We start from the raw sequence: 27,930 nt of genomic DNA, 5'->3' as shown, positions 1-27,930 counted from the left end.
TTCAATTTCAAGTACCACATGGTCCCTATAGCATGAACAGGAAAGACCACTGAAAACAAAGTTAGGAGTAAACCTGAAACACCACTGGGCATGCCCCATTCCTTCACCAAAAACTAAAAAACAAAAAATCAACGCAAGACCATACCCATAGTACAATTTTCATCTTCATTAACTATCCTATAGTATAATTTCAATCTTCTTTGTATGTAAAATTTAGCTGTTTGTCCTGTTTCATTTACTGAAGTCAAATGCAATCTCTTAGTGACTTTCTTTCTGTATCATAGCTTGTATCTCCTTTGTGAGTTAGCGAGAAACTACTTCAGTTATAATTATAGTTTCTAGATTGTCATAGTAGACATTCAGCCTGTGATCTGAGTGTTGAACAGTTGGATGGAACCACAACTTGAAATCTTCTCTTCACAGACTTCAATCACTTACAGTTTCAATACATCTGGACCTCAGGGACTGTCTACAATACTGTTGCTACCAATTAATTAGTCAAGTCAATATGATCATTTTAATTAATGCTTATTTAAGTCCTGACATTATCTTTAAGATTTTGTATGTGTGCAAGAAATGTAAATGTTATGTAAAAAATTTTGCATGACTAAGAAATGTATCTTAGTTCATTTTGATCAAGAGGATGCATTTTCTTTACATGGAACTTCAGAGCTAATGGGACATAACATTACTAAAGTTCTGTGTGGTAATTGTGAAAAGCAACATTTAATCATGATCATTTCCATACGGTTATGCAGATGATTTTTCAAGTAAAGAGATTCTGGATGCAGCTGTAGACTTCAATAGAAACTCATCATGGGAAGACAAACATGAGATCTTCAGACAGATATTTGTAGGCAAAAGATAATGGAAAAGGGGCCGGAGAGATAGCATGGAGGTAAGGCATTTGCCTTTCATACATAAGGTTTGTGGTTCGAATCCCGACATCCCATATGGTCCCCTGAGCCTGCCAGGAGCGATTTCTGAGCATAGAGACAGGAGTAACCCCTGAGCAAAGCCGGGTGTGACCCAAGAATAAAAAAAAAATTTAAATTTGGGGCCAGAGATATAGCATGGAGGTAAGGCATTTACCTTGCATGCAGAAGGTCGGTGGTTCAAATCCCAGCATCCCATATTGTCCCCTGTGCCTGCCAGGGGTGATTTCTGAGCATAGAGCCAGTAGTAACCCCTGAGCGCTGCCAGGTGTGACCCAAAAACAAACAAACAAACAAACAAACAAAAAGCAAAAAAGATAATGGAAAAGGACAATGCATAAAAAAATATTTGAAGTACATTTGTACAGAATTCAGGGGCACAAGTAACAAGTAGGAGACTAGAAATCCGAATTTCGTTTCTTGTAAGATTATTTCGAGGGGAGGAAAAAACATATAGCTTTATGACATTTTAGTCTCAGACCATTAAAAGCAACTGGTTTACCTTTGAAAAATGTAGGGGAAAGAATGTAATTTGTCAGTCTTGAAAATCCTGACTATGATATGTCAACAAAGTTCTCTAGAGAAGAATGGGAAAGAAACTGCCTATCTGACTTCAAAAACACACCATTGCTTTCTTTAATTTTAGTAACCTCCAGTGGGGTTTCAGATGTTTCCTCAGCTGGTTTTGATCAAATACTAGAGCCAGGTTTCTCCTGGGGAACTGATTTTGATGGAAAATACTCATGTTTCTTCATTAATATTAGAGGAGATGAGCCAAAAGAGAGGGAAGACTTTCTGGCTTCCTAATATAGAAAAGGAGATATAACTAGAGTTCACATTTTATGTACATTTTATTTTTTCCACTAAATCATTAGTTATTAATGTTGCCTTCATTGTTTAACTTACCAGCACTTCAGAGGCTCAATATTATTATTTCAGAAAAACATTAGTGAATTGATATCTGAAGATAATTAAAAGATTACAATCAGTTGACTTGGAGTCACCCTACAAATTTTGTAAAATGTCATTTGTTTATTTATTTTTGGTTTGGGGGCCACACCCAATGGTTCTTAGGACTTACTCCTGACTCTGTTCTCAGAGATCACACTTGGTGGGTCTTGGGGGGTCCATAAGTAGTGCTGGGCATCAAACCAGAGTGGGCCACATGCGAGTCCAATGTCCTACCTAATATACCATCTTTCTAGGCCCACCCTTAGTATTTTATAAAAATGCTCTTTAGAAGGATTCCACATATCCACATTCTGCTTGGTTCAACAGATGCAATGTGGAGCAACAACCCATTTTTCCTTGGAAAGGATATATTTTTCCAAAAGTACATGTTACCAGTTATCCAAAATTTCTTATAGATGAAAAAAAATTTCTGAATTTAGTGGCCCATGTACATTACCTTGAGATTTTAGAATGCTCCTAGGTGATAACTGAGTTGGTGGACAACTTGTGCTTTGTCAGATCTACTCCAGGTCTTACTTGATGAAGGGTGGGAAAACACCTTGGTCTGTTTCTATAGCAGTGTCTTGCATCTTTGCTATATTTTGTTTCATGGCCAAGCAGCTTCTGAGATAAGAAAAGTTAACAAAAGTTTGTAAATGTGTATAAAAAGAAACAGTTTGCTTTTTATGTAGAGTGTTTAAAAAAGCCAAAGTGACTATCCTTATCAATTATATGTTGAAAGTATATTTACATTGCAAATCTGAAAATTTATATTCATATTGCAAAATTTTGTTGGAGGGAGACCATTTCATTGATTATATATCACCTACTTTTTTGTTGTTTTTTTGGGCCACATCCTGTGACACTCAATGTTTACTCTTGGTTATGTGCTCAGAAATCACTCCTATGGAACAACAGGGGTTCGAAATGTGGTCCATCGTAGGTTAGTGCATGCAAGGCAGATGCCCTACCACTTGTGCCACCACTAAGGCCCCAATATATCACCTACTTTTTCAGTGAGATTGATTCTCTTACTATAAGTAGAATATGAAAACATGATAGCCTTTACTTAGCTAAAGTAGTTTTAAAGTAGTTTTACTTAGCTAAAGTAAGTTTTACTTAGCTAATACTATAGATCATATATCATTTATTTATTTACTTTATCCACCAGTACTTCAAAAGCATCTGTGTCAGAGACCAATATGGAATTCAGCAGGACATACCAGTCTTGTGTGGCAAGAGTACATAACGTAAGGCATTGGCTAGCCCCAGAGCCCTAAGAAATATCACAGTTTCCTATCAGACATACATTCCAGGAAGCTTGTTAGGTCCTTGAAACATCACTAACCCTGAGGTGTTCCTGTGCCCCTTATGTAAAGATGACATGTAAAGATTACCTGTAAGATGACCTCTGTAATGCTGGCTGTTTCATTCTGCTTCCTCTTCACCCCCTGTAAAAATTGTGCTTAAAAGAGCCTGTACCAATCAATAAAGCGAGACCTTGATAAGGCACTTTACTTGGTCTCAGTCTCTTCTTTCCCCCCATTCTATTTTCAGGCTGGGACTCCTCTATACCCACAAGTAACAGAGTCCTGCAGGTCGGGACACATCTGTAAAAGCATTGTGGGCAATGCTGAAATTGCATTGCATTGAAATTGCAATAAAAAGCAAAGCATCATCTCGATTCTTTAGAATTTGTAGTCCTAGAGTGATAGAATTTATTTACCTGAAATAACAAGAAGAAATCAATGGGAACACTTGAAATAACATGTAATTATCATTTTTAATTAATTTTTTATTTAGGCACAGTTATTTAAAAAGTTATTTATAGTTTATTTTCAATTATCTAGTTTTTTTAAATACCTATCTCATCATCAATTCAACTTTTCTCCACCAATATCTCCATTTACCTTCCCACCCACCCACCCCCAGTCTGCCTCCTTAGCAGGCACCTTTTTAAATTTGCTTTTTGTATTGTAGCTTAGATCTCATGCTTTTAGGTTTTGCTGGTTCTTTGTATCAGCTTTACAGTTAAATTGGACTTTTTCACACCAGTGTATCCAAGGTCCTTGCCCCCCCCCCGACCCCTATTGCCTTTATCTACCTATTTGTGTTTTTTCTCTTCAGTATCTTTACTTTTCTATGTTCCAAGCTAATCTAGGTATTCATCTTTGATATATGCTCTCTGTTGCCCAGTTATTCTGTACCACAGATCAGTGAGTTCATGTGATATTTGTCTTTTGTTGAATTACATTTTTTCCAGGAGGTAAGCCAGGAAATGCAGAAAAAAGGGGAAATGGTCTGTTTTGTAATCAGAACTCACAACTGAACAGCAGAGAAATTACAATTGATCAAAGTGGTCCACTAAAGTACACTGTGAGCACTTTCTTTGTATTGCATGGAGCTAGTTTTGAATGGCTTTGCAAATTTATAATAGAATTCAAGGCAGGGCCCATTTAGACTGTCACACATTTAAATAGGAAGTTACTTGTTATGGTTGACAGCCACTTAGGAAGTATTAAGCACTTCCAATATGCAAGGCATTGTGTTGAGTTCTGTGAAGGTTGCATGGATGAATCAGAATATAAGGAATAAAGTGGTGAGCTTTAGAGGATCTAGAATAATCACACTTAGTTCATTTTTCAGATATGACCAGGCCCTTTGGGAGATCTGCAAAGAATGTGAAATTCTCACTTATACTGAGATGTATGAAAGGTACACTTGGGTCAGAAATCTCAATGTGGCGTTATAATTGTGTATTGTGTCAGTGAAAATTACATTATATATGGGAAACTTGATCAGTTTTAATTATTTTAAGTTAAAATATTTTAAACATAGATTGAGGCTACAGTGTGATGAAGATGGGTTAACATCTCAGCTATGACAAATTAGTTTCAACCTAATCTCAACTCTAGTCAGCTGCTCCTAGCAATGTATTAGATAGAAATTTAAGGCACATTTGAGATTAAGCAAGAAGTATTTTTGTAATTAGGAGCCATATCTGCTTTTATGATACTGCTCTAGTTCAATATTTACAGTCTTCTAGTCAGTCAGGTGTCAAATGATTTTGTAAAAGAGAATTTAAATATATTCAGGACAAGAAGTCTCCAACTTCTATTTTACTTCTAAAACTTTTATTTTATTTTATTTTTTTTTGGTTTTTGAGCCACACCCGGCGGTGCTCAGGAGTTACTCCTGGCTGTCTGCTCAGAAACAGCTCCTGGCAGGCATGGGGAGGACCATATGGGACACCGGGATTCGAACCAACCACCTTAGGTCCTAAGTCAGCTGCTTGCAAGGCAAACCCCGCTGTGCTATCTCTCCGGGCCCTAAAACTTTTCTTAAGAAAATACTGAATTCATTTGTTTGATAAACTGTGACAAATGGAAATGTATCTAACTTTTTTCCCTTTAGGACAGATGTCATTTAAAAATAAAAACTTCTTGATTAAAAAAAATCACTAAATAGCTGAGATGTCTTTTATTATATACATGTATCTATATACCAACTACCATGAGCGGTATTAAGAACACAATATACATATACTAAAATTTTTTTTTTTGGCTTTTTGGTCACACCCAATAGCGCTCAGGAGCTACTCCTGGCTCTACACTCAGAAAGGCAGGCTAGGTGGACCATAATTGATGCCAGGATTCAAACCACTGTCCTTCTGCATGCAAGCCAAACACCTTACCACTGTGCTATCTCTCTGGCCCCCTCACTAAAATAAGTTTTAATGTACGAAAATAAATTTACTGGGACTGAATCAATAGTACAGCTTGTAGGGTGCTCACTTTGCATACAGCTGACCCAGGTTCCATCCCCAAAATCCTATATCATTCCCTGAGACTGCCAGGAGTAATTTCTGAGTATCACAGGGGTGGCCCCAAATTTAAAATAAAAAGTATCTCAATGTTCTTGAGTTTTTAATCTGAATTAAAATAAAGTGAAGCTTTTAGTCATACAGTTATTTCAGGAGCTTTCTGTACACAAATACACTTAATCTTTATATTTTTCTGTAACCGCCTCTGCTCCTGCCCTTTGCTGGGAGAGAATTCCGGCCAGCAGCTTTCTCTCAACCGGGACAGAAGGCAGAAAGCAGCTACAAATAATTCGCGAGTGTTAAGCTCTTTTGTGAACACCTAAAAAATTAAGCTGTAGAAATTAGTAGAATGCTCAAGGTGTGTTCCAGTCGAGAGGCTTTAATGAGGGCAAGCAGGGCTTTTATGCCCTGCTTCTGTGGGAGGGGTAATAACATAGGATTGACATATAAACCAATCAGATTTGTACAAGTACAACAATTTTAACCAATGGGAGCATAAACACATTTTGATGGCGGGAAGGATAAAGAGGAACCTGGCAGGATGGGGGGAGGGGAAGCAAATCCTTAAACAAATAGCTAATTGATATTTACGCAAATACAATTTTTGTTTAGCCTATTTTCCATTTAAATCTTTCTTTTGTGCAAGCAATAAGGATCATAATTTAAACTTTACAAAAACCTATCTATAATTATGTTTTTGAGAGCAGTTACAAAAACAGGTTCCAGGGAAAGGTTAAGGAATCTGGTTAAGCCAGATTCTGTGTGCCGGGCTAAATTTATTTGCAGAGTTTCTTTTTGGCTCGGGGCTAAGCAAACTTTATGGCTTGAATCAGGTGGTGGAAAATTTATACAAAGTTCCTTTGATATGTGGGATGCTCCGTCTCCCACATTTTTCTTAATTTGCTGCCTAGTACATATTAATAATCTATTATGTATCAACAGTGGCAACACTGTTTTTTAAGTACTAAAAAAAAGAACAAAACAAACACAAGTTCCTACTTACATGGGAGCATACAGAAAACAAAGGTCAGTCAACAAACTGGAAAGATTGATATGACTTAAAATCGTAACAGGGGAAATTATTTAAAAAAAATAGATAGTGTCAATGGGGAAAAACTAAAAGCCTTTCCTCCTAGATCTGGTACAAGATGTGAAAGACCTATACAAAGATAACTATAAAACACTGCTTCAAGGAGAAAAAGAGGACATAAAAAATGTAAACATATACTTTACCATGGATTGGGAGGATTAGCATAATTAAAATGTCAATACTCCCCCAAAGCATTGTACTGATTTAATGCAAACCTTCGAAGGATACACATAACATTTTTCAAAGAAGTTAATCAAATGTTCCTGATTTTCATTTGGAACAATAAGCATCAATGAATAGTTCAAGCAATCCTTGGAATAAAGAAGATGGGAGGCATCACTTTTTACCAGCTTTAAACTGTATTTTAAAGTAGTAGTCATTAAAACTGCATGATATTAGAAGAAAGCCCGACCTTCAGATTAATGGAATATACTTAAGTGTTCAGAGACTGACCTCCATAATACAATAAAGTAAACTTTGATAAGGGGTCAAAAATCACAAAGTGAAGCAAGGAAGGCTTCTTCAACAAATGGTGTTGGGAAACTGGTCAACTACATGCAAAAAAGTAAACTCCAAATTTTTTTAACACTATGCACAAAGGTTAAATCAAAATGGATTAAAGACTTTGATATTAGACTTGAAACCATATATACATAGATGAAAAATTAGACAAAACACTCCATGACACATTGAGACTAAAGGCATCTTCAAGGAAGAAACAATTTTTTAACACTATGCACAAAGGTCAAATCAAAATGGATTAAAGACTTTGATATTAGACTTGAAACCATATATACATAGATGAAAACATAGACAAAACACTCCATGACATTGAGACTAAAGGCATCTTCAAGGAAGATCAAGTGGAAGCAGAGATAAACAAATAGGACTACATTAAACTGAGAAACTTCCACACCTCAAAGTAAACAGCATTTAGGATACAAAGACTACATATGAAATGAGAGAAACTATACTCGTCAGTAAGGGGCTAATGTCTAAGATCTACAAAACTGAACAAGAAAAAAACTAAACACATCAAAAAATGGGAGAAGAAATAAAGACATTTCCTAAAAAAAATATAGATAGCCAAAGACACATGAACAATATTATACTTGGTAATCATCAGGAAGATGAAAATCAAAACAACAATGAGGTTTTATCATTTACACCACAGAGAATGGCATACACCACAAAGAACAAGAACAACCAGTGCTGGCAGGGATGTAGGGAAAAAGAAATTCTCATTCACTGCTGGTGGGAATGTTATCTAGTCCAGCCTTTCTGGAAAACAAAATAGAGATTTCTTAAAAAGCTGAAAATTGAACTTCCTTATGATCCAGCAATACCACATGTAGGGATATATCCTAGGAACACAAAAACACAGAATAAGAATGCCCTCTGCACTCTTATGTTCATAGCAGCACAGTACACAATAGCTAGAATTCGGAAGCAAGCCAGGTTCCTGACTAAAGATGAGTGGCTAAAGAAACAGTGGTATATCTACACAATGGAAATCTATGCAGCCATTTGAAAAAAAATAAAAGAATTCTTTTTTTTTGGTTTTTGGTTTTTGGGCCACACCGTTTGATGCTCATGGGTTACTCCTGGCTATGTGTTCAGAAGTTGCTCCTGGCTTGGGGGGAGCATATGTGATGCCGGGGGATTGAACCACAGTCCGTCCTTACGCTTACGCTTGCAAGGCAGACACCTTACCTCTAGCGCCACCTTCCTGGCCCCAATAAAAGAATTCTTAAGCAAAAATAAGAATTTTGCTTGTACGTGGATGGGTATGAGAGTATTATGCTGAGCAAAATGAATCAGAGGAAGAGGAATAAACAGAATAATCTCACTCATTGCTGGGATGTAAGGAAAATAAAAGACAGTGTGAGGATGATATCCAGAGACAATATAGATGAAAATTAGGAGGACATTCCATGGTAGGTAGCTTGCCACAAAGAGTGGAGATTTAAGTTAGAGTAGAATGAAAAGAACATTCATGGCACCACATCATTTGCAGTGTACAAACCACAATGTCAAAAAAGAAAAGAGGAGAGTGAGAGAGAAAGAGAGAGAGGGAGGAGAGGGTAAATGGGAGAGAAGAGGACATCAGGGAGGGTGAGATGAAAACTGTTGACATTGGTGGCAGGAAAAGCACATTGATGAAGTTTGTTATACATGTATAATTTTAACTCAATCACAAACAACTTTATCTGTGAACTATATTATGAACAACCTTCTAACCATAGTTAAATTTAAAAGTGTGGTATGTGGATAGGCTAATTGGCTAAATGTTCTTTAATGAAATATCAGAGAGCAAAGCTAGCCTGGTTTGAAAAGGTTATATCATCCCTACAAGTCTTTTTAGTCCAAAGAGCAGAAGGAAATTCCAGAGAACATCCCACATGGCTTGTCACCTCCATATATGTTGTCCTTTCAGACTGGAGCACCTATAGCTCAAATCCTGCTCTTGTTTTGCTCCTGTTGCTCACCACTCCATACCCAAGTACTTACATGCTATGAAATCATGCTAACTGTTAATTGTTTCCAAAACTCTTGATACAAACCATCTGACATCCTGATTTCCTACCTATATCCTGTTGCCAAATTCGCTGGCACAAACACCAGCCTGACTGCCAGGACAGTGTCCTGTTGCCTCTAGTTTAAACTCTGAAACTGATCTTGCATTTTGGCCTGGATTTTTCCCTGTGATCTGCTATAAGGATCCGCTAAAGCTGTGTGTGTGGCTTTCTCCATGTCGCTAGTCCTTGAAGTTCTTCATTGAGCTTGTTCATTGGAAGATTTCTTCAAGCCTATTTATGTTCATGCATTCCAATTAAACCCTACTAATTTTGAGTCTGTTACCTAAAAGGTGAATAATGCAGTCACACACCCAGAAGGGCACATATTAAGATCGGAGAAAGACCATTCATATTTATAGGATTGTGATATTTATACTCAATTGAGAGCAAGAACCTTCGGTTTAATTTTTTTTTCATGATGCCATTTTGCTGCTGTACAAAGAGTATAATGCAGTGTTTCACAGACTGGAATCAGAGTTGATCCAACTCTCCTACCCACTAGCTTCAGTGACACTGGCAAGCAAGTTAATTTACCTCTGTAACTTCTATTTCTTCATCTTTGAAATGTGGTCAGAGTTGATTGTTATAAAGCTGTTGTGAGGATTATATTCAAATAATGTGCACTCCCATCCATTCAGACATAAACTATGCATTGTAAATATGAGGTGCCTATTTCTTTTCTTCTATCTCTTCTTCCCTCTCCTAGAAATAGAAGTAAGTGTTACATGAACACAGGAAGAGAAGTCTTGGGATGAGAAGCATCTTCATGGATCCCAGGACCTGAGTTAGGAACACAGATTCACAGAATACCCCAATGGATCTATCTTGGATATTAATTAGTAATTGTCCATTTATGTGACCATCTGTCCCTCATGTCTCTCATGTCCCGCATGTCCCTTTCTTGGGAAAGGGTCTCTGCTTGGTCATATTTGTAGAGTCCAGCATCTTTCACAGGACCTTATATAAAGAAGTGATCAATAAATATGTATAATTAATAGAAAGTATATGAGCTTTCAAATGGTGACATTAATCCCAATTAAAGGAGAAATTAGTTGGTGTCAGGAAAGAGGCATCGCTACAGCTTACTTACTGAGCTGAGTACTGTATACAGAGATTTTGAATGCATTCAGTCTGGCAGGGCAGTCTAGAACCATTTTTTCTGCCTATGCATTGCATCATGGTTTTGAATTTTGAAAGGATTTTGATAAGACATGAGCTAATTTCAATAGCCTTATATGTATGATAAAAAATAGTGTGTTTTAAAGTAAAAACAGCTTTTATTTGGAGGTAATGAGGAAGAGGAAGGAAAGTATAAAAAAGAGAGAAAAACACATTTTAGGGTGAGCATAGACTTCTTTAAAAGTGGAGAGAATTCTGGAACATGTCCCAGAGTTAAAATAGAAAAGTTTATATCTCAGGAGGGCAGATGTGGATGACATGTACTTGGGTACACTGCACCCAGGCAACACCTAAAGTAGTTTTAGCCATTTCTAAAAATCAGAGCACAAAGGCATTGAAGCTTTTCCCAACCTCATCTTCCCTTCTTTCTTTTTCTAGACTTTCTACTTGACTCACTATTTATGACTCATCCCCTCCCCAAATGGGTATACCCCCTCCCAACCCTTAAGTATCATAATGCTTCTGTTCCTTGTTTTATTTCTTTGTTGATGCCTCAGTATCTCCTCTCCTCACACATCACTTCTACATCACCCCAACATCTGGATTCAGGCCCAGATCCCTGAGTCCAGACTATTATAATTCCTGTATTTCAAGAGTCCCCATAAACAGGAAGGCATAGAGTGCTACAGCTCTCATCAGTAATGAGTGCTTTCTATATATAAAATACCTTAAATCTATTCTGTGCCTACAATTTTATTTCATTCTTATAACAATTATGTAAAATAGGAGACCTCATTATCATGTAAACAATGAAATGAGCTGATATTTTATATAGACATACTTACATGCACTGTGTACTGTGTCAATGAACAAATTTAACTTACATACATTTGTAGAGCTATATACATCCCTACCACGCTTGAATATTGCATTTCATTGCTTATGCAGTCCTGTCATCTCTATGTAACTTAAAATGAGTAAATAAAATGGAACACACACAGATTCAAATCATTGCCAGATTCAATCCTCAGTTCCATATAGGGTTCCCTTGAGTCCAAGAATGATCCCTGAGCAGAGAACCTGGAGTAAGCCCTGACTACCATTAGGTGTGGCCCCAAAACAAACAAAATGAAACAAAAACTAACAATTTGTTAGAATATGAATTTGACCATTTTAGGGTGTGAAGGTGCCATGCCCAGTAGCGCTCAGGGGTTACTCTTGACTCTGGGCTCAGAAATTACTCCTGGCAGGCTCAGGGTACTATATAGGATGCTGAGTATCAAACACCTAACTCCCTAGATAGCAAGGCAACTTCCTATTGACAGTGCTATCTCTCTGGCTCCAGTTGACCTATTTTTTACTTCCTTAATCATAGTTTTAAAACATTTTGTTCAATCCCTCTTTCTCATTCTGTGAGCAAATTCTGTAATTAGTCCATTTAGGACCTAACTCAATTTACCTGGGGGCCACAGGAGGCAAAGTTGGGGTGATCCTTGAGTGCAAAGTCAGTAGTAAGCCTTGAACACTGGGGGTGTGTGACCCAAACAACTAAAACAAAGCAAAACAAAAAAATATGATTCCTCTAGGGCAGGGCCACAAAATGTTGTATGGAAGGCCGTTTGCGGCCCATGGGCCACGAGTTTGAGACCCCTGATTTAGGTTATTAAACGGATTTCAGCCCTATTTAAATGTGAGTTTATCTTTTCAAAACCTTTTCTCTTTTCATTGCAGGAAAGACTCTTGGCACAAAGGAGTTGGACTAAGGATTGAGCCTACAACTACACTATCCCTCCTCCCTTCTGTGCTCTGGGTAAGCTCCCAGTTCCACAGTGGGTCAGAGGGAGCTGGGGAAGAGAGATGTGGAGAAAAGGGCAAACGTGTCTAAATTTAACTAGTCTGGTCTAATCTCTTCCTGTTGATGGCTTGTGCTTTGTGGATACATGCGACGGATGGTATATTCCTCTGCGATGATACATGTTGATTAGCTAGTCCGTCTTGATCACACTCAGAGCGGTGCAGGAACTCTGTGTCTTAATTGTTCCTTTTCCTTTGAGATCCATCTGCTGCCCCACCTCTTCCACAGCCCCTCCCACATATTTTTAACGACGCGTGATTTCCCCAAAGACTCAGGCCTGAAGTCTCTTCACCAAGTGGGCGGCCCTTTTGGCTGAGACTCCAGAGAGTTGAGCTCAATTGCAAGTTTCGTGCCATCCACAACATTGTGAGATGCAGACAAGTGAAACACAAAGCTAAACAAGGATCTCCTCTCCTCACCCATCACCTCCACATCACCTCAACACCAGGATTCAGACTCAGGTCCCTGAGTAAATTTGTCCTCTCTGCACTACCTTCCGTCCAGTGATGGGCTTAGGGTCCAGTTCACAAATTAAGCAGTTAGATGTCATTCAGAGTTCCTGAGTACTTAAGGTACTCCTCCTGAGGAAGGTACAACCTGAGAGATCTTTTTGCCTTTACAAATATTTTTCAATTGATTTTTATAATAAAGAAATTTTATAGTTTAATAAATACCGATAAAAAATGAAGAGCCACATATTTTCTATTTTGACCCTTAGTACAGTGGTAAAATCCTTGCGTCTCTAAGCCTTGAGTACCACCTGTGTGGGCAACCCCTCAAAAAAAAACAATATTTCCCACTGTCTCAGAAGTCTTTGAGTATACAGCCTGATTTTGGATTTTGTATAACTTTTTAAGTGGGGAGATTGTTGGGTCACACCAAGTGATGCTCAGGGATTATTTCTAGCTCAGGAATTACTCCTGGTGGTGCTCAGGAAACATTATGGGAGGCTGTGAATCAAAACCAGGTTGCCATGTTCAAGACAAATGCCCTACCTGTTGTCCTATAAATTTGGTCTCAGTAAATTTACTTTTGTACATTAAAAATAATTTTAGTACATGTATGTTATGTTCATTTCTCTGCTGTGACCATAAAACACTGTTGCAAATTTGTGGATTAATGTAGTAGAAATGTTTTCTCCATAATTCTGAAGATTTGGAGACTGATTTCACTGGTATAAAATCTAGGTATTAAAAGGCCTGCATTCCCATCCAGGAGCTCTGAGGGAGAATTCATTTCCTTGCTGTTTGGTTTCCAGAGGTCTCTAATATTCCTAAGATTGTGGTCTTATTTTTCTTTAAAGTTTACAATGTCATATCTCTCCGACCCTTCTTCCTTAGACACACTTTGTGTCCCTCTAAAATGACAGTCAGTGTTCCTTTGATTTCCTTTGGATCTGCCTTTAAGAACTTTTCTAATTAGATTAGGTTCATGTAGAAAATCTTTCCACCTAAGGTCTTTATTTACCACATGTTCAAATTGTTTTTCTTTTTTATTTTAATTAAACTAACATAATCTATAGATCTAAGGATTATAATGTAGAAATCCTTAGGGTGAAGTAGGTATTCGTATTCTGATTACATATAATATATATTTCTAAAATATTTTATGTAGTTTTACTTATTGTATAATTTGTATAGTAATAAAAATATTATGCTTTTGTGAATTTCTTTTTCATTTAATTTTATATTTTTATTTATTATGTTAGTGTAGGTTTATTACTTATTTCCATGTAATATTATATTGTGTGCATATACTATGTCAAATATAAGAAATAATAATATGGCAGGGGCTGAGCAGTGGCACAAGTAGTAAGGTGTTTGCCTTGCACACACTAACCTAGGATGGATTGTGGTTTGATTCCCCCCAAATCCCATATAGCCCCCCAAGCCAGGAGTTATTTCTGAGCATATAGTTAAGAGTAACCCCTTAGCATCACCAGGTGTGCCCCCCACCCAAAAAAAAGAAAGAATGAATGATATGGCATTTTGTATCTCTTCTGTTAACTAGCATTTTAATTTTTTTATGTTTTGGACAATTAAGAAAATTGCTACTATAAATAGCATTATAAAAGTCCCCTAAAACACAAAATAATTTATTTTCTAATGGTATAGAATGGATAGTATTTTAAATGTTTTGCTTTTCAGATTTCACTTAAGAAATAAATAATTGGGCCAGTGAGGTGGCGCTAGAGGTAAAGTGTCTGCCTTGCAAGCGCTAGCCAAGGAAGGGCGCGGTTCAAATCCTGGTGTCCCATATGGTCCCCTCAGGCCAGGGACAATTTCTGAGCCCTTAGCCAGGAGTAATCAGTGAGCATCAAACGGGTGTGGCCTGAAAACCAAAAAAAAAAAAAAAAAAAAGAAAGAAAGAAATAATCAGTTTGGGACATCAAGCGGGAAAAATCCATGAAACTATGCCTGCCCAGTGGGGCCCAACTGTGAAAAACTGTGAGTGCTACCTGTAAATGTCTGTCTACTGTCCTCTTGCGTGAAACTCTTGGGTGTGCGGCGAAAAGAGCTCCAGAAAACTTGCTCTCCCAGAGGCCATTTTCAGGGCGGCACTCCAGAATACAAACACCGGCAAGCTTTTGCAGAAGCCGGATCCCCTGTTTGGGACATCAGGCGGGGAAAATCCACGAAACTACGCCTGCCCAGTGGGGTCCAACTGTGAAAAACTGTGAGTGCTACCTGTAAATGTCTGTCTACTGTCCTCTTCCATGAAATTCTTGGGAGTGGGGCGAAAAGAGGCTCCAGCTAAGCACGACTGCTTCGCGAACGCTCTTTCTAAGAAAAGAACACCATCGCAACAAGAAGAAAAAATCACACTAAGAACTGTGCTATATCACAGAAGCAAGCATTTTTCTCCGGACTGTATTCTCTGTTGAATGCTCGGGCCTAAGATTTGATCCAGTGTGAGGCTTCATCCACAGAGGACTCACCTCCCTTAGAGGCAAGTCAGCCCATCCAGAAAGGGCGGAGCCAGAGGAGTGTGCTGCCTGCATCATATAGCTAATGAATACCACCACAACACATAGAAAAACCCACAATACAAGTGTGACAATGGGGAAACAACACAGGCCAGCATCAGACATAAAGAATGAAGATGACAATTCTGATGACCAGATAATGACCAACCAACTACTCAACCTCTCAGATAAGGAGTTTAGACTAGCAATATGGAAGATGCTCAAAGAACTCAAAGAAATCATGGATAGAGTTGAACAGAACACTAATAAGAACCAAGAAAATATGAAGACAGAAATCACAAAACTCCAAACTGAAATAACATGTCAACTAACAGGCCTGAAAAAGTCAGTAAACGAAGTGAATGACAAAATGGATAAGCTCTGGGACAGGGTATCAGAAGCTGAGAATAGACTTGGTGCTGTGGAAGATGAGATACATAACAATACCATACAGCAGGAGAGATTGGACAAAAAACTTAAAGCAAATGAGCAGACAATGGAAAAATTAGTCAAAGAATGGGAACAGATGAAAATAGAAGTCTATGATAAGATCAACAGAAACAACTTAAGAATCATTGGAGTCCCAGAGACCCAGGAAGAAAATTTCCAGGAAGAATCAATGGTCATGAACATCATTAAAGAGAAATTTCCAGAGCTAAAGAATATATGTGATCAAATCCTGCATACTCGAAGAGTACCAACCAAAAAAGACCCCAGAAAAACCACCCCAAGACACATCCTAGTCACAATGACAAATCCCACAGATAGAGAGAGAATTCTGAAAACAGCAAGATCAAAAGGGGAAATTACATTCAAGGGAGCATCCTTGAGATTTACAGCAGACCTGTCACCAGAAACACTCAAAGCCAGAAAGCAGTGGTGGGATATTGTGACAAGACTGAACGAAATGAATGCTTCACCCAGAATAATATACCCAGCAAAACTCACTTTCCGGTTTAACGGAAGAATACATGGTTTCACAGACAAAAAACAGCTCAGAAACTTTACAGACACAAAACCAGTCTTAAGAGAAAAACTGAAAGACCTAATTTAAGACAAGACTAACCAAAAGACACACCAAATATTGATATAAAGATGGCATTAAATCCCAGAACAATTCTTTCTCTCAATGTCAATGGACTAAATGCACCAGATAAGAGACACAGAGTGGCTAAATAGATCAAAAAACTCAATCTAACCTTCTGCTGCCTACAAGAAACGCACCTGAATAGTCAGAGCAAATATAGACTCAAAATAAAAGGCTGGAGAAAAATTATCCAAGCAAACAACACCCATAAAAAAGCTGGACTGGCCATATTAATATCGGATAATGCAAACTTTATACTCAGGAAGGTTGTAAGGGACAAAGATGGACATTTAATATTAATCAAGGGGTATGTAGAGCAGGAAGAAATAACACTCCTAAACATATATGCACCGAATGAGGGGCCAGCAAAATATTTAATACAACTGTTGACAAATCTGAAAAATAATATCAATAACAACACAATAATTGTGGGGTACCTTAACACGGCTTTGTCAACACTGGATAGGTCAATCAGACTGAAACCCAACAAGAATATACTAGACCTGAGGAGAGAAATGGAAGAAAGAGGCCTAGTGGATATATATAGGACACTCCATCCCCAGAAACCTGGATACACATTATTTTCTAATGTACATGGGACATTCTCCAGGATAGACTACATGCTGGCACATAAAACATACCTCCATAAGATCAAGAGGATAGAAATTTTGCAGACTACCTTCGCTGACCACAAGGCTCTGAAATTATTTGTGAATTCCAAAGGGACTCAGAAGAAAAACTTTAACACCTGGAAGTTAAACAGCCTCATACTCAATAACCAGTGGGTCTGAGATGAAATCAAGGAGGAAATCAAAAGGTTCCTGGAAACAAATGACAATAAAAACACAAACTATCAGAACTTATGGGACACAGCAAAAGCAGTACTGAGAGGAAAATTTATAGTTTTGCAAGCACACATCAGGAAGAAAGAAGGAGCTTACCTGAGTAGCTTAATGACAAAGCTAATAGACCTAGAAAGTGCTCAACAAAAGGACCCAAAAATAGGAAGACAGAAGGAAATAACAAAGCTGAGAGCAGAAATCAATGAAGTGGAAACACAAAAAACAATCTGAAAGATCAACGAAAGCAGAAGTTGGTTCTTTGAAAAAATAAACAAGATTGATAGACCACTGGCAAACCTAACAAAGAAAGAGAGAAAGAGAAACTTGATAACTCGTATTAGGAATGAAATAGGAGAGATCACTACTGATATGACAGAGATTCAAAGGGTAATCAGAAACTACTTTGAGAAACTCTACGCCACTAAAAATGAGAACCTGGAAGAAATGGTTAAATTCTTGGACTCTTATAATCTTCCACGGTTGAAGGAAGAGGGTGTAGCATATCTAAACACCCCATCACCATTCATTAATTTAAATGGTAATCAAATGTCTGCCGAAAAACAAAAGCCCAGGCCCAGATGGATTCACAAATGAATTCTTTTAAATTTTCCAAGAGGAACTACTACCAATCCTGGCAAGATTCTTTCATGAAATTGAAAAAATGGAAACACTTCCAAATAGCTTTTATGAAGCCAACATCACCCTGATACCTAAACCAGACAGAGATGCTACAAAAAAAGAAAATTACAGACCAATATCGCTGATGAATGCAGATGCAAAGATCCTCAACAAAATCCTGGCAAATAGGATTCAATGCCTCATTAAGAAGATCATCCACTATGATCAAGTAGGTTTCATCCCAGGAATGCAAGGATGGTTTAACATCCGTAAATCTATCAACATAATACACAACATCAATAACAAGAAAAATAAAAACCACATGATCATATCAATAGATGCAGAGAAAGCATTTGATAAGGTCCAACACCCATTCTTGATCAAAACTCTCAGCAAGATGGGAATGGAAGGAACCTTTCTCAATATAGTTAAGGCCATCTACCACAAGCCAGTGGCAAATATTATCCTCAATGGGGAAAAACTAAAAGCCTTCCTTCTAAATTCTGGCACAAGACAAGGCTGTCCTCTCTCACCACTCCTATTCAACTTAGCACTGGAAGTACTTGCTATAGCGATTAGGCAAGTAAAAGATATCAAGGGAATCCAGATAGGAAAGGAAGAAGTCAAGCTCTCATTGTTTGCAGATGACATGATACTCTACTTAGAAAACCCTAAAGTCTCGACCAAAAAGCTTCTAGAAACAATAGACTCATATAGCAAGTGGCAGGCTACAAAATTAACGCACAAAAATCAATGGCATTTCTATACACCAATAGTAATAAGGAAGAAATGGACATTAAGAAAACAACCCCATTCACAATAATGCCACATAAACTCAAATATTTTGGAATCAACTTGACTAAAAATGTGAAGGACCTATACAAAGAAAACTATAAAACTCTGCTCCAAGAAATAAGAGAGGACATGCAGAAATGGAAGCACAAAAACTGCTCATGGATTGGCAGGATTAACATAATGAAAATGGCAAATTCCCAAGGCATTATACAGATTTAATGCAATCCCACTAAAGATACCCATGACATTCTTCAAAAAAGTGGATCAGACACTTTTGAAATTCATTTGGAAAAATAAACACCCTAGAATAGCTAAAGCAATCATTGGGAAAAAGAATATGGGAGGAATTACTTTCCCCAACTTTAAACTTGATTACAAAGCAATAGTTATCAAAACAGCATGGTGTTGGAATAAGGACAGGCCCTTAGATCAGTGGAATAGGCTTGAATACTCAGAAAATGTTCCCCAGACATACAATCACCTAATTTTTGATAAAGGAGCAGGAAATCCTAAATGGAGCAGGGAAAGCCTCTTCAACAAGTGGTGTTGGCACAATTGGATAGCCACTTGCAAAATATTGAACTTAGACCCCCAGCTAACATCATGTATGAAGGTAAAATTCAAATGGATTAAAGACCTCAATATCAGCCCCAAAAGCATAAGATATATAGAACAGCACATAGGCAAACACTCCAGGACATTACAGGCATCTTCAAGGAGGAAACTGCACTCTTCAAGCAAGTGAAAGCAGAGATTAACAGATGGGAATATATTAAACTGAGAAGCTTCTGCACCTCAAAGGAAATAGTTCCCAGGATACAAGAGCCACCCACTGAGTGGGAGAAACTATTCACCCAATACCCATCAGATAAGGGGCTAATCTCCAAAATATCCAAGGCACTGACAGAACTTTACAAATACATCTAATCCATCAAAAAATGGGGAGAAGAAATGAACAGACACTTCACAAAGAAGAAATACAAATGGCCAAAATACACATGAAAAAGTGCTCCACATCAGTAATCATCAGTGAGATGCAAATCAAAACAACGATGAGATACCTCCTCACACCGCAGAGAATGGCACACAGCACAAAGAATGAGAATAAACAGTGTTGGCGGGATTTTGGAGAGAAAGGAACTCTTATCCACTGCTGGTGGGAATGTCTTCTAGTTCAACCTTTATGGAAAGCGATATAGAGATTCCTCCAAAAACTTGAAATCGAGCTCCCATATGATCCAGCTATACCACTCCTAGGAATATACCCTAGGAACACAAAAATACAATACAAAAACCCCTTCCTTACACCTATATTCATTGCAGCACTATTTACCATAGCAAGACTCTGGAAACAACCAAGATGCCCTTCAACAGACGAATGGCTATAGAAACTGTGGTACATATACACAATGGAATATTATGCAGCTGTCAGGAGAGATGAAGTCATGAAATTTTCTTATACATGGATGTACACGGTATCTATTATGCTGAGTGAAATAAGTCAGAGAGAGAGAGAGACAGAAACGCAGAATGGTCTCACTCATCTATGGGTTTTAAGAAAAATGAAAGACATTCTTGCAATAATAATTTTCAGACACAAAAGAGAAAAGAGCTGGAAGTTCCAGCTCACCTCAGGAAGCTCACCACAAAGAGTGATGAGTTTAGTTAGAGAAATAACTACGTTTTGAACTGTCCTAATAATGAGAATGTATGAGGGAAATGGAGAGCCTGTCTAGAGTACAGGCGGGGGTCAGGGACCATATGGGGTGCCAAGGATGAAACCCAGAATTTACTGGGTATGAGTAAATCCTGTGCAAGGCAAATGTCTTAGCCACTGTACTATTGAGGGAGATATGGGATATTGGTGATGGGAATGTTGCACTGGTGATGGGTGGTGTTCTTTACATGACTGAAACCCAAACATAATCATGTATGTAATCAAGGTGTTTAAATAAAAAAAATAAAAATAAAAAAAGAAAAAAAGAAATAATCAATACTCTCATCTTTTTTGGGGAGAGGGCCACACCCGGCAATGCTTAGGGGTTACTCCTGGCTGTCTGCTCAGAAATAGCTCCTGGCAGGCACGGGGGACCATATGGGACACCAGGATTCAAACCAACCACCTTTGGTCCTGGATCAGCTGCTTGCAAGGCAAACGCCGCTGTGCTATCTTTTTGGGCCTATCATCTTTTTAATTTTATATTAACTATTTTTTCTCTGTGGGTCTTGTTAAAATATTTATTTTATTCTTTCATTCTAAATTTTGGTACTTTTATTTGCATGCTTAGAAATTGATGGGGCTGAAGAGGTAAGGTGTCTGCCTTACAAGCGCTAGCCAAGGAAGGACCACGGTTCGATCCCCCGGCATCCCATATGATTCCCAAGCCAGGAGCAATTTCTGAGAGCTTAGCCATGAGTAACCCCTGAGCCTGAGCATCAAATGTGTGTGCCAAAAAAAACAAAAGAAAAAAAAAAAGAAATTGTTAAACTCTGGAATCTAAAAACAAATATTTTACTACTTATAAAGCTTCAGAAAAACCCTCTCACAGTCTAGAATAAAATATAAATATAAAATATAAATATAGAATAAAAATAAATTAGAAAAATTGCAAACAGAGAGGGACAGATTCCTAAATTTGATATCAGGTATTATATATTCTCTTTCCTCCATTTCCACATTCACCTCCCACCCTGCTCCACCAAGAATAATTCCAGAGCAATGAGGTGGGAATAGCCCCTGAACATGGTCACTTTTATAGCTCCAAAATACAAAACAACAATAAAAGAATAAAGTGTAAACAGAATGATTGAGCCAGCACAGATAAAAAAGTAAAACTAAGAAATAAAAGCTAAGGGGCCGGGCGGTGGCGCAAGAGGTAAGGTGCCTGCCTTGCCTGCACTAGCCTTGGACGGACCGCGGTTCGATCCCCCGGTGTCCCATATGGTCCCCCAAGCCAGGACCAACTTCTGAGCGCATAGCCAGGAGTAACCCCTGAGCGTCAACGGGTGTGGCCCTAAAAACCAGAAATAAAAGCTAATAAAAACCAATATAGAAAATAATGAAGTGAAAAGGGATAAAGTGAAAATATGCGACAAAGTGGTCTGGAGTGATAACACAGCAGTAGGGCATTTGCCTTGCACTTGGCCAACCTGGGATAAACCTGGGTTCGATTCCTGGTAACCCGTATGCTCCCCAGAGTCTGCCAGGAGCAATTTCTGAGTGCAGAGTCAGGAGTAGTCCTTGGTGTGGCACAAAAACAAAACAAAACAAAAAAAAATGCAACAGAAAGAACAATAAAGAGTAGTCCTTAGAATAGAAGAAAGTGATGTCAATTCCCAAAGATTTATTTAACATGTTCATGCAAATCTATTTGAAAAATATCTAGCCAAATCAAGAAATATTTGGGCAAAATTGTATGTCAAAATTAATGAATTAATTGTACTATACTACACATGAAATGTTTTTTAAAGTATGATGATCAAAAAATACCTATATGTATTAATATATAGTTGAAATATTTGAACTAACAAAATGTATGAAAGAATGAAGAAATAAGTTAGAAAATTAGGGTGAGCTCAGAATTCGTCCTAAAGTTAAAGAAAAAGATTTAAAGAGGCTGGAGTGGTGGTGCAGTGGTAGGGTGTTTGCCTTGCACAAGGCTGACCTAGGACAGACTAATTAAGCTCAATAGAGTTGCCAGAGTTTGGAAAAAGGAAAGACAAGACAATTGGTGAAGAACTGAGAAGTCTTGTGCTATGATCAAGTTAAAAACTGACCCCAGAAGCAAACATAACATGTTTATTTTGGGTCTTACTCAGGCTGTAGATAGTTCAAGTCTACATTTTCTTCTTTGACGTGAAAAAAAAAAGGCTTTACACTTTTTTACAGGAGTTACTCTAGGCAGCTCTTGGGGGCCACCAGGACCACACTGAGCAATTCTGGGAACTTCATACAGTCTCAGTAGTGGAATCCAGTCTTTTTTGTTTTTTGTTTGTTTGTTTGTTTTGGCACCACACCTGGCGGCACTCAGGGGTTACTCCTGGCTTTGAGCTCAGAAATTGCTCCTGGCAGGTTCGGGTACCATATGGGATGTTGGGGATCAAATCTGGATCTGTCCTGGATCAGCAGCATGCAAGGCAAACGCCCTATCAATGTACTATTCCAGGGACCCAGCATTTTATACTACTGGGACTGCCCACTTGCTTGAGCCATCTGTCTGGCTCCTATACTTCTTAAATTTACATATTTTAGGGGTTATTCTTTTTTTTTTTTGGTTTTTGGGCCACACCCGGCAATGCTCAGGGGTTACTCCTGGCTGACTGCTAGAAATAGCTCCTGGCAGGCACAGGGCACCATATGGGACACCGGGATTTGAGCCAATCACCTTTGGTCCTGGATCGGCTGCTTGCAAGGCAAACGCCACTGTGCTATCTCTCCAGGCCCAGGGGGTTATTCTTAAAAGGTAAAGAAGAAATAAATGACAATAAAGCCTTTACTGCATACAGGACATTTATATAAAAATGTAAACTAACACAGGGATATTTACATATAATTATAAAATTAATTTGGGTATAGTAAAAGATATAAATTAGCACTAGCACATTCATGATCAAACATGCTGTTTGTACCTTTAAAACCTACCTGATACCTAGGAATCAACCTTACAAGGGAAGTGAAAGACCTATACCAGGGAAACTTCAAAACACTTCAGAAAGAAATTGAAGAGGATCTAAAGAAATGGAAGAACATCCCATGCTCATGGATAGGTAGAATTAACATAGTCAAAATGACTATCCTACCCAAACTACTATATAGATTTAATGCAATCTCTATCCAAAATCAAACACCATTCTTTAAAGAAATAGAACAATCAATCACAAAATTCATCTGGAACAACAAAAGACCCAGGATAGCCAAACACATACTGAAAAACAAGAAGCTGGGTGGCATCTCCTTACCTAACTTGAAACTATACTATAAAGCCATAGTAATCAAAACAGCATGGTACTGGAACAGAGACAGGACCTCAGACCATTAGGTCAGAACAGAATTCCCAGACATAAACCCCCAGATATACAGCCAACTAATATTTGATAAAAGAGGCAAGAATCTGAAATGGAATAAAGAAAGCCTATTCAACAAGTGGTGTTGGTACAACTGGAAAACCACATGTACAAAAGTGAAAATTGACCCATAACTCACTCCTTATACAAAAGTCAACTCAAAATGGATCAAAGACCTTGAAATCAGACCCGAATCTATAATGTTTATCGAGAATAAAATAGGCAGAACACTCAAAGACTATATATCAAAAAGGTCTTCGAGAATGGAGCACCAATGGCAAGAACTTTAGCATCAAACATAAACAAATGGGACTACATCAAACTAAAAAGCTTCCGCATGGCGAAAGAGACTTTACTTAATGCAAGAAGAGAGTTAACAGAATGGGAAAAAATCTTTTCACTCGACATATCAGATAAAGGGCTGATATCTAGAACATACAAAGCACTCAGAAAGCTGAGCCCCCCAAAACCAAATAAAGCCATAAAAATGGGGAGATAAAATGAATAGACACTTCTCTGAGGAAGACAGAAGGATGGCCAACAAACACATAAAAACATGCTCACCTTCCCTCATCATCAGAGAGATCCAAATCAAGACAACAATGAGATACCACCTTACACCAGTGAGGATGGCTCACATCAAAAATATTGGGAACAATCTCTGTTGGCGGGGAATCGGTATGAAAGGAACTCTCATCCCCTGCTGGTGGGAATGCCCCCTAGTCCAACCCCTAGGAGAACAGTCTGGAGAGTGCTCAAAGAACTCAGAATTGAGCCACAATTTGACCCAGCAATTGCTCTCCTAGGTATATACTCCCAAGTTGGAAGGACATTCATTCCAAAATACGTGTGCACCCCACTATTTATCGCAGCACTCAGTATAATAGCCAAGTCTTGGAACCAACCTCGATGTCCAACAACAGATGAATGGATCATTAAGATGTGGTATCTATACACAATGGAATATTACATGGCAGTCAGAAACGATACAATCACAGACTTTGCAGCAACGTGGATGGACCTATAACATGTTATGTTAAACAAAGTAAGTCAGAAGACAAAAAATAAACACAGAATGGTAGCACTATTCTGAAGCACCTAGAACATAAATCTTATACACAACTAATACTCAACAATCAAATAACAGGGTTTAACAGGGTAGAAACTCCAAACACTGTAATAGTCAACATATACTCAGGAGCAGTGCCCAAAATAAATGAAAAAGGAACAACACAAACACTTGACTACACATTATACCACAAAAAAAAAAAAAAAAAAAAACAGCAACACCAGAAACAGCCGCATAGAGAGAACAGGTATGTAATCAACCTTCTACAACAAAAGCCCACAATAATCCCTTAGAAATCATATACAGGATCACAGGTAAAAAATACCATGGGAAATCACTGACTCCAATGGAAACATCCCATAACACTATGTTTTAATGCCTTTATCTTACTATATTTAAAATAACCTCTCAGCTTTTCTGTCCACAGGCGTTCTTGGATACAAAGGGTGGCCAAACTAAGATGGCAGCTCGGGGCTCAGTCACACGAGATACCATACCTAGCTTGCACTACAAGATGGTCCCGAGAAAACTCTTTAACATACACTTTATCTCTAGGTTATATCTTCTTTTAGGAATTGAAGCACGTGACCAGTCAGACCACCGAAGCAGTAACTGCGATGTACAGACTTAAACTACAGGCTCTACTCATCGAACACATTCAAGCAAACTAGCATTCCCTTGCTATTTTCTCCTCTCTTCTCACTACTTTCTTTTTCTTTTTTCTTTTTTATTCTTCTCTTTACTTTTTTCCTTTTCTCTTCTCCCTTTCTTTCTAATGTATTTTCTCTTTTCTCCCTTGCTACCCCTTCCACATACCTTCCCCTTTCCCCCCTTCGAAATCCAACTATCCCTTCACCCCTCAATCCCATCCAGACCTCCCACCATATTAAAACTCTTCACCCTCAGTCCTTAATCTATTAGGCATCAAGATTGACCTCTTACCCCAACGAACCAGTACCCAGCACCCAAGCGAAGGGACACCCAGTCAAAACCACACCTCGTCACCTGCAAGAAAAGGCAGCCAACTCCCCTACGGACTCATGCTGCGCGGCCCTCCCTACCAACTCCCCCTAATGTGGACTGTTACTTGAAACCAGACTTAGTTCCAAAATATCCCCAATGCAAGAACTCTTCCAAGACCTCCCTGCCGCAAATCTTTTGCCAATCTGAAGAAGGTCAGGGGGTGTGATGGAAAGGTGCCTGGGAGCCAACACACCACAAGAAAAACCCAAAAGACAATGAGAAAACCTGTACTTCCAACATAAGCATAAGACCTGTATTACACCACCTCTTTACCTGCTTTTCCCCAAATGTAAGGTAGTCTTTTGCATCACTTTGGTCTTTAAATACTTCGTTAATTCATTTTTTAATGTCTGTTCTACATATACATATGTGAGACATACATTTTTATTCCTATTTTTTTTTATCTTTTTTGGGTATGTGACTGTTTCTGTTTTTCTCTGTCCACCCCCAAATGCACCAACAATATAATGTAGCACCATTTCTCCCTGCAAAGGCACACTAAAAAAGGGGGAAATCTTACATATAGAAAAGAGCTCTTATCTACTAAGGATAGAAACTCATAGTTGTTTACAATACAGGGATATCTCCTACCTTGAAAATATGTCATGTGGACTCAACTTAGACCTCAGGTGATTAGATACCATCCATCCAGCCTTGAACCCTGGATCCCAGACATAGAAACGGCACAGTTCTTCACAACAGCTGCAGGAAACAAATCCCATTCGGGACAGCCTTAATTCTGCTGGGTCACCAACAAGTGACAATGAGAAAAATGGGAACAACTTGACCTAAGAGCAGATTACCCTACCTACCAGCTAACGACAAGACAAAATCAGAAGCTTGTCACCCTTTGGTAGGTCCAAAAGCCAAGATCACGATTTACAGATGACTGGCTGCTAGAACCATGACCAGACTGTATATATCTTGGGACCAATAAAAAAGCCCTAGTCTAGGGTTTGAACTATGACCTGCACAATAACCATGATCCCCAGTTCCAAAGGTCTGGCAGAGACAATGCAACGGAATTGAGCTTCTGGAAACACAAAGAAAGACGCTATCCTAGGTGCCATCCTAGGTTCAGTGCAAAGACCAAGACCACCAATCACAGAAGATGAATTAAAATGACACTGAGGGAACAGAACTTCTAGAACCACAAAGACTGATTTCATCATAAGTTCCACTCCTGGACCTGTGCAGATACTGAGATCTTTAGATACAGAGGTCTGACTTTATCACCCAGGATAGATCGGAAGTCTTCCAAACACCACGAAAACACCACCGGGAGAGTAAATGATCCTGATAAGAGTCTATAGTTGATCCCATGACAATATACTCCAAAGGTGGAGAAACCCCATATCTCTTAGGCCAAGTGAATTCCTTTTCAAATGACCCCAATATTTACTGTGCCAGGGCAGGAGGGGGAAAAAATAGCAAAAAGCACAAAACATTGTTTATTTATTTATTTTTATTTTTTTTTGGTTTTTGGGCCACACCCGGCGGTGCTCAGGGGTGACTCCTGGCTGTCTGCTCAGAAATAGCTCCTGGCAGGCACGGGGGACCATATGGGACACCGGGATTCGAACCAACCACCTTTGGTCCTGGTTTGGCTGCTAGCAAGGCAAACGCCACAGTACTATCTCTCCGGGCCCCAGTTTATTTTTTATATATTATTTTTATCTTCATTTATTATTATTATTATTATTATTATTATTTACCTGTTTTTGGTTGATTTCTTTGTTTTGGTGTGGTTATTGAAGTTGTTGTTCCCATTTATACTTATTTTTTTCTCTTCTTTTCTTTTCTTTCTTTATGTGCTCTGCCATGTTTCTTATCTCAAGACCATGGCATGTTTTGTTGTTGTTGTTGTTGTTGTTGTTTGTGGTGCTTATCGTTATTGTTGGAGTCCTCACTAAATATTTGACACTTCTTTTTGTACTTGTGAAGTTTTTCACCTTCTTATTCTCCTTCATCTCTCAAACCGATGATGAGAGCCTCTAGAAGGATTCTGCCTATTTTTGGCGTATTAGACTTTTACCCCAGTTTATTACTTTTCTTTTCTTCAAACAAAACCACATAACTTTAACTAGCTAGTCCTGCCTCCCAGTTAAAGGGGGA

General features: G+C 38.4%; 1 pseudogene; it reads left to right on the top strand.

Annotated features, from left to right (window-relative positions):
* LOC125995743 (40S ribosomal protein SA-like) overlaps positions 1-27,930 on the top strand; it is a 39,681-nt pseudogene that overhangs the window by 4,068 nt on the left and 7,683 nt on the right.

This window comes from Suncus etruscus, chromosome 18, assembly GCF_024139225.1.
Source record: "Suncus etruscus isolate mSunEtr1 chromosome 18, mSunEtr1.pri.cur, whole genome shotgun sequence".
NCBI classification, from domain to species: domain Eukaryota; kingdom Metazoa; phylum Chordata; class Mammalia; order Eulipotyphla; family Soricidae; genus Suncus; species Suncus etruscus.
This window is presented reverse-complemented; position numbering and strand designations above follow the sequence as displayed.